Here is an 8,267-nt window from a genome sequence, read left to right on the forward strand (position 1 = left end):
GATTGACCAAATGTTGCTCAATTGGTCAAAAAGTTGTAAAGTATGCGAAACAGGGGCATTATATACAAAATGACGCAACCATGGCTAGGAAGTCATGATTAGGTGTTAGATAGGTATAAGAAGTCTAAAAACAACACTTTGCATCATTAGTTTGAAGAAATGTAATGAGGAAGCAAAAGATTCAAAAAAATTGTCATGACGACTTTACCAACTTAGCAATGTTGCATTGACAACATTTCGCATGACTGTGCATTTTTGTGCCTAATCAATCATGGGAACACATGGTCAATTGGAAAAATTAGTATGAGCATATTTAAGACCTTTCAAGTCATTGTGTAAAGGGTGGACGACATTTTGATGTTTTGGCACTATAATTTGAGTGACAGTTTTCTGGCAAATCCTGCATAGTCACCTTGCAACATAACTAACTCATATATTATGGATTGAATACAAATTCCTTTTGTTGTAAATAGTTAGAGTAGACCTTTTACTTTCTCTATGCGCTTTGGTGCTAGATTTTGTAAAAAATTTCTTTGTCAAATAAAATCAAAACCTTATACTATTTTTCACTACCAATGCTAGGGTTTTGAGAGAAAGAATACCTCCAATTTGAAACTTCAGGGACTTTTATGGTCATTGAAGGTTTTTTTGTTGAGGCAACATACATTCTTTTCCATTTGGTTTTAAGCCAGCAAACTCAACTATTGAATATTAAGACCATGCCGTAGATGAGCTTTCTGGTGGCCCAACTAGAAATTTAGTTAGTATTAATAGGAAAAAAAATTATTTTTTATGCAAGAACTTCAAAAATATGTATTTAAAGACTTCTAAAAATAATATAAAAATATATCTTAAAAACAAAAAAGTAACATTAAAATATATATACCATAGTAATTTTAAAATAACAAGTAGATTATTTACATTACTTTATTAAACAATAAAATATTTTTTAATATTAATATGTCGATACAATTACTTAAAAGAATTCATAAATTGCAAAAGAGAGTTTATTTGTTTTTTCATTATTTGTACATTTTTATTTCTAAAAAGCGAGTCTTCTTTCTTCCTCCCTTGTAAGAAAGACCGGCTCAAATCTCTCTTGCTTTGTGGAAAAATAATCTGTATTTACTTGTATCCGTTCTGGGAAAATACAGGCAGCGGCATTTGTCACTTTCCTCGAAAAAGGCTTCAGGGGCATCTATTTACACGGAGGCCCTGATTACCCCCTTTCATTCCATTCTTCCTCATAACGTTTCCATCGCTTCCCAAATTTGCTTAGATTTTCCTGTTTCAGCCCAAACAGTTATGGCTTCTACATCTTCATCTCACAGACAAAATCCTTTCTCTGGAATTGGACCTCTCAACAAAAGGAGAGAAGTAGAAGAATCTTCCAGAGTGTACGATGTGTTCATCAACCACAGAGGCCCCGATGTCAAACTTACTTTGGCTACTCATCTCTACAACTTTCTTAAGGAACGGGACATAAGGGCATTTCTCGATTCTGAGGAGAGAGAACTTGGAACATCCTTTCCTTCTACTATTGAGACTGCCATCCGCTCTGCTAAGGATATGCAGAGTCACCTTGGTGTTTGGTCGAGTTGCATCTCATGTTACAAAGTAAGGCTAAGATTATTCCTGTTTTTAATCAAGTGGAACCATGGGCAGTGAAGCCCAGTGACCTCCGCCATATTGAAACAGGGGTATATAAAGATGCATTTCTTAAATACGAAACGAAGGGAAGATATACGGAGAAGATCAAAGAGTGGAAGGAGGCCCTTCAATCAGTTTCATTTACGGCAGGCTACGAATTTTCAGCGTAAATTTTCTGCCTGTCTATAATTTACATGACAAATCTATTTGTAAGTTTTTATCTTGCAAAACTGGTTAACTAAAAAAATTCTCTCTCATAAAATTCCCTCTTCTCTTGCAGTTCCAGCGACTGCAAAGAAATAGTGTCCGCTGTGGAAAAGGAAGTAGAACGTAGAATGCATTTATTTGTCGCCAAACATCCAGTGGGACTTCATAAGCTTGTAGAAGATTTTGAGAGGGAGTGTCTTGTTGATCTTGTTGAAGATTTTGATAACCAATGCCGAATGAACAGAGCACGAAAAGAAAAGGCTAATGTCGTTGGCATTTTCGGTATGGGCGGGGTTGGGAAGACAACTCTCAGCAAAGAGTTGTTTAACCAGAAGGGATCGCAATACTCAAAAGCAAGTTTTCTGTTCGATGTTCGCGAAGCCTCTAACAGGTCTGAACTACCTCATCTGTAAAGCAAACTCCTCCATGATCTCTTCGGTGAAAAGGAAGACACATTTCTAAGTCTGGAGGAAGGGACAAGCTGTCTGAGGAATCGTTTGGAAAGGAGCGGCTCTCCGAGATTTCTAATTATTTTAGATGACATCGATCATGTAGAACAGTTAGATGCTCTATTACCGATGGATATATTAACTGGGTATGGTAATAGTCTGTTAATTGTTACAACCCGTGATGTAGGGGTCCTTGTAACTGCAGGAATCAAAGATTGCTTATCATCTGAAAGGATTAGATAGAAAAGATGGGAAAGAGTTATTTTGTTGGTATGCTTTAGGCCAACCCGATCCATGGAGCGGATTTGAAGATCTGGTCGAGGAATTTGTAAAAACGTGTGGAGGCCTACCCCTGTCTCTTCAAGTTCTGGGCCGGCATGTTAGTAAAAGAGATCCGCGATATTGGAGGGAAGATTTGGAAAAAGCCAGAGAGACGCTGCCTGTAGATATAAAGAAGAGACTGAAGATAAGCATTGATTCATTAGACAATGAAGAGAAACAGGTTTTCATGGATGTAGCATGGTTTTTCATTGGCAAGAGATTTGGAGGAAGGGTCTGGATGGAGGTCTCACCATGCCCTAGAAACACTAAAAGATAAATGTCTTTTGGAGGAAGATGAAATATGGGATCGAAATTTTGTGGTTTGGAAATGGAAAATAAATGGGCTGGACAGATTTACTCTAAGAATGCATGACCACCTGAGGGACTTGGGAAGAGAAATGGCAAATGAGTTGAGCCATCCTCGTCGTCTGTGGCATCCCCGGCGTCTTAAATCTCTGGTATTCTCGCCCTCCTCCAAATCTCTTAATGATATCTGAATTTCAAAATTTCTGCCGCCACACAAATGTAAGTAAAATTCTATGAATGCAGGAATTAAAGGGATTCCAAACAATCCTAGCTCAAACCAAAGATACTAGGTGTCTCCATGCGATTTGGGATGAATCCATGAGTTGTCAAATTACATACTTTATAGGGGAGACGGAAGATGTCACCGGTACTTCTTTGCTATGGCTTCAGCTGACATACCTGAAACGGTCCACACGTGACTTGAATTCAGATGTAACCCGAAGCATTCCTTCGTCGATTCCTCTTGAAAACTTGCAGTGTTTAAGAATCAGCGGTGGGTGTTTCCAAAGGTTGTGGCAGAGCGATATGCAGGTAATTATTTCCAATAATTATTTCTGTATTAAGGGAATACACAGATGTGCATTAGGTTATTATTATTTCTTGGCTATTGCGTAAGACGAAAGTTTAAAATTAATTTATTTTTATCACCAGGCGCCCTCCCATCTGAAAGAGCTCTACATTTGTAAAACCTTTCTGGAAGAGTTTCCAGATTTCTCAGGAAAGTCAAATGATATGAAAGAGATAGTTTTATTTGCAAAGGAATTCCAGATGAACATTTTCTCCTTATTAGTATCTCTACAAATGAATCTCAGATGTTTAAATGTGATGGACTCAGAATTAACCGGGGACCACGCTTCCTTTGATACTGCAGATTGGACTACTTTTAATAATGATGGACCGTCTAGAACAATAATGACGGGCCTCGAAAATTTAGAGGTTAAAGGGTGTAATCTTGTATCAAAAATTTTAATTACTGGCCATTGTTGTCAAAGCCTTCAATCTCTCAAAATTTGTGAAATGGAAAATCTTGTTGAAATAGATTTGGCAAGGATAAAGACACTGAATTTCGTTGAGATCACTGACTGCAAAATATTGAAAAGATTGTCACGAACATCTGATCTTCCGAAGCTTGTAGAGTTGAAGATTGATGAGTGTACTGAACTTCAGGAGTTACCTTTTGTCCATTTGAGTTCCCTGGAAAGAATTTCAATTAAGAGTTGTAAAAAAATTAAAAGCTTCTCAGAAATATGTAATGTTACAAAGCTTCTAGAGTTTGACATAAGTGAAATAGATGAGCCTCAGGAGCTCTGTTTTGTGGGTCTAAGCCGTCTTAAAAGGATTCAAATTGAGAAATGCTCAAATATGAAGAAATTGTCAGGCATCCCAGATCATATACACCTGACAAATTTGTACATTAAAGAATGTCCCCAGCTTGAGGAGTTGCCGAGTTTTACCAGACTAAGCAGCTTGGAGGAATTTGAGATTGTCTCTTCTGCTAAGCTGCAGAATATTACACTGCCAACAAAACTCATCTATCTGTCTGTACAAAGGTGCAGAGATTTGGAGAGAGTTGCAGCAGCTGGTGATATTACAGAGCTTACAGGGTTGAATATTGAAAAGTGCCCTAAGCTGGTGGATTTGCCAAGTCTTTGCAGAGCAAGCTGCTTGAAAAATCTTGAGATCGACTCTTTTAACAAGTTGAAGAACATTAGCCTGCCTATAACACTTAACTATACGGAGCTGCAGAGATTTGGAGAGAGTTGCAGCAGCTGGTGATCTTACAGAGCTTACAGAGTTGAATATTGAAGAGTGCCCTGAGCTGGTGGATTTGCCAAGTCTTTGCAGAGCAAGATGCTTGAAAAATGTTGAGATCAACTCTTGTGACAAGTTGAAGAATATTAGCCTGCCTATAACACTCAGCAATTTGTCTATAGGGAGCTGCAGAGATTTGGAGAGAGTTGTAGCAGCTGGTGATCTTACAGAACTTACACGGTTGAATATTGACGAGTGCCCTGAGCTTGAGAATAGTGCCCTGAGCTTGGAAACTTGTCTAATTAACGGGTGTGAGAAGCTGCAAAGTATAGCAGGTATCGGAGAGTTGCATGCATCACACAATATGCAACTTTGTTATTGCAGCAATGCATTAACAAAGAATTTGATCTATAAGTTGAAGGTAAAGATTTCAACCCTTCTTTCAAATTTCATTACTATTATCAATCTCTACGTATAGTACGAAATTATTAGTTGAGTCTTTTATCTTCAATAATTGACTACTATTCTACATATAAATTTGCGATCTATAACTCTATTTTTTTATTACAAAACTCTGTCTCGTCATTAATTTTTCAATTTATATTAGCAGACCGATTTAAGACTTCTGCTGTTATCTATATTATCCTAAGATGTTTTGAAAAATTTTGTGAAAGAAGAAAAATTTAACATGGATAAACTTTTTTTGGGAAAAGAGGGGTAAAAATTTATTAAGACAGAAAGGAATACAACAAGGAGCTCGATTCTGAGCAACAAGATCATCAAATTCTTGCACCATCTCAAAGGACAGTTGCCTCCTATCCCTAATATTCCAACCCGGATCATGACTAGAAGCCCATTTGGCTAAACAATCAGCAGTTCTGTTCCATTCACGAGGAATATACGTGAACCTAATGAACTGAAAAGAGGTAGAAAAGAGAATAATCTGCTTAAGAACAATGGCCAACTGCCAACTAACATCTTTAAGCTCTTGCGAAGAAAGCATGTTCACCACCACCTGGGAATCAGACTCACCGATAATCTTACTCCATCCCGGCAAGCAACACTGTTCCACAGCACATAAAATAGCCTGAGCTTCCATGAGATTGTTAGTATAATCACCCTTACGAACTGAGAAGAAAAATTTAACATCTCCAGAACTACAACGAGCCACTCTGCCAATACCAACAGGGCCAGGATTCCCACGGGAAGAACCATCAGTGTTAATTTTTAGAACTCCACAGGGAGGAGGAGTCCAATGTCCATCCCGGTTAACCTGACCATTCCTCTGATGGTGAAGCTGCCTGGACATAGAAGGAAACCTATGAGCTGCAGCCCCATCCTAAAGATAAAAATTGAGGCGATTACAGATAGCAAGATCAACCAGATCCATACCCCCATCAAGCTCACACTTCACATGAATAGTTTCCTGAAGAGAATGTGATATTTTCCACCAAAGATGCAAAACACCAAGCCGAACATCTTGGAATATGCGACGATTCCTCTCCAACCAGATATGCCAAAGCATGAAAGATGGGCCAGCAATCCAAGCAGCATGGAGAGAAGAAGACTTGGAGGGAGCACTACCCAAGTAGGCCCAGAACTCAGGCAAAGAGGAAGCATGCCGATAAGAGCAACCCCAAGCGCTCCACCAAAGGAGAATATCATTACCTTCTTGTTTGTAGTAAAGTGTAGTGTTGGCTAATTTTGCCCTCCCACCAAAATGGAAATATATGAATTCAATTGCAGTAATGTTCACCTATATTTGAATAATTTAAAGACTAAGGCACACAAATAATATTTTATGACCTTAGATTATCTCTTTTCCTAAGTAATTTCTCATTTTAAACTTTCCGTGGACCCATGTTTCATCTATTGTCCGATGTAGATAGAGATTTTTGTCATAGCAACAAAATGACATGTTGCCATGTAGCACCACAGGCCCCCTTTTCTCTAGTCAATGTAGTCAATGGTGAGCTTTACGTTTTCCATTAGATCAAGATCATCTGAGGGTTGTCGCCTTCTCACTTTCTCAAAATGTGAGGACTTTAAATTATGTGAGAAAGAAAGAAATCAATGTGTGGTAGGTGGGTCATATTTCTTTTGTGGGCCATAGGTGAAATGGATAAGTGTCAAATAACTGGCAAAAGACAACATTCTCATTGGTCAAGTTCTGACATAATTAGATGAACTTTTGGGACCGTCGGATAGGATAAGGTCTATGGTTCTGTGTTGTAAGTCATCATAGTTAAGTTTTAAAGGGTGGCACGACTAGTTGGTTGAAATGGCAAACTCGTGAAGACCTTGCGAGCTAGTGGAAAGAAATAACATGGTTGGTCCACATGGCTTATTCATGTCACCTGACCCAAGTTGACTAATGAACTTGCTGATTCTCGAGCTAGGAAAGAGAAAGATAAGCTTTCTTGTGTGATCTGATCTTTTCAATTGACCCCAACCACTCCATAATTATTTTTGTGCTAGAAACAATGCAGATGCATTCCTTCCATCACCTAGTTGTCCATTTTGAGTAATTCTGGCATTCATTAGCATCGTTTGTATCACTTCAAGGTTACTGCAGTTAGGGTTTCATGATTTTCATGCCTCTGCAAGTGTACCAAATAAGATCTATTTTTTGGATCATTTTGATTGTTCTCTAAGCACTTACTAACAATAGTTGTGGGGTAACTTCAGTCAGAAATATCTTAGTTATGTTTGAACTATAAAAGAAAAGTTGTAATTGTTTCTTATGGTTGACTCTTCTCTGTTTCTCTGATTTTGCTCTACAAGTTCACTGTAAATCCCCTTTGCATTTGGACCTAATGACATTCTATCTTATCTCTTTCAGCCATTGATGATTGTGCAAGATTTATTTACCTCTCTTCAATGTTTTGTGGCTATCTGCAATTTGCATGAGTGTATCTCTTTTGACCTATGAATGACATATAAATGAACTATCTTCTTCCTTGTGTTATGAAAATCACATAGCAAGTAGCTTTTACTCTTAACATTTTAGAAATCTTTTTGGATAATTCTTTTGGCTTTGCCCATTCCTTGCCCCAAATCTCACATTTTCATGTTTTCAACAAAATTTGGGGCTTTTGCAAAAGGATTTTAGTTTGTCAAACATCAATATAGATGCACTCAACAACTTTTAGATATTAGGTATGCTATGGGCTGCTCTGTACTAGGAGAATAGGTTAGCCTTAATATTTTTTTGGAATTTCCTTTAAGATTTTACATTCTAATTTTAGTTGAAGGGCTTCCTATGCTCTAATTTTACTATAATGATTGCCTCAAATTTGAAAATGTGTAGTGGTTCTTTTCCTCAGAAGTTCCTATACTTTGAAACCTCATTTGGGATCTTGGTTTTCTTTTAAGATTATTTGTTGAAATCTTACTACAATAAAGTCTACTCTTGATATATTTGGTAGTTATCCATGGCTTTACCACCATACATGTTGGAACCCAAACAACTACAACAAAAAAAAAAAAAGAATAAATCAATACCAATAGACATCCAAAAGGATCAAAACTCTGATGAAATGTTGTTTCAAATCAAAGTGCTTGGTCATGCTATGATGAATC

General features: G+C 37.6%; 2 pseudogenes across 1 annotated transcript; both read left to right on the forward strand.

Moving 5' to 3' along the window:
- Positions 1 to 1,219, forward strand: part of LOC149545680 (ABC transporter G family member 11-like) — a 44,903-nt pseudogene extending 43,684 nt beyond the window's left edge.
- Positions 1,220 to 1,305: 86 nt separating this feature from the next.
- Positions 1,306 to 5,163, forward strand: LOC149545681 (disease resistance protein L6-like; annotated as a pseudogene). The gene is made up of 5 exons (XR_016354240.1): positions 1,306 to 1,816; positions 1,931 to 3,085; positions 3,177 to 3,464; positions 3,585 to 4,204; positions 4,271 to 5,163. The product of XR_016354240.1 is annotated as a disease resistance protein L6-like (transcript).
- The last annotated feature ends 3,104 nt before the right edge of the window (positions 5,164 to 8,267 follow it).

This window comes from Cupressus sempervirens, chromosome 7, assembly GCF_028749045.1.
Source record: "Cupressus sempervirens isolate cs-2001-9-10 chromosome 7, ASM2874904v1, whole genome shotgun sequence".
Classification (NCBI taxonomy): Eukaryota; Viridiplantae; Streptophyta; class Pinopsida; order Cupressales; family Cupressaceae; genus Cupressus; species Cupressus sempervirens.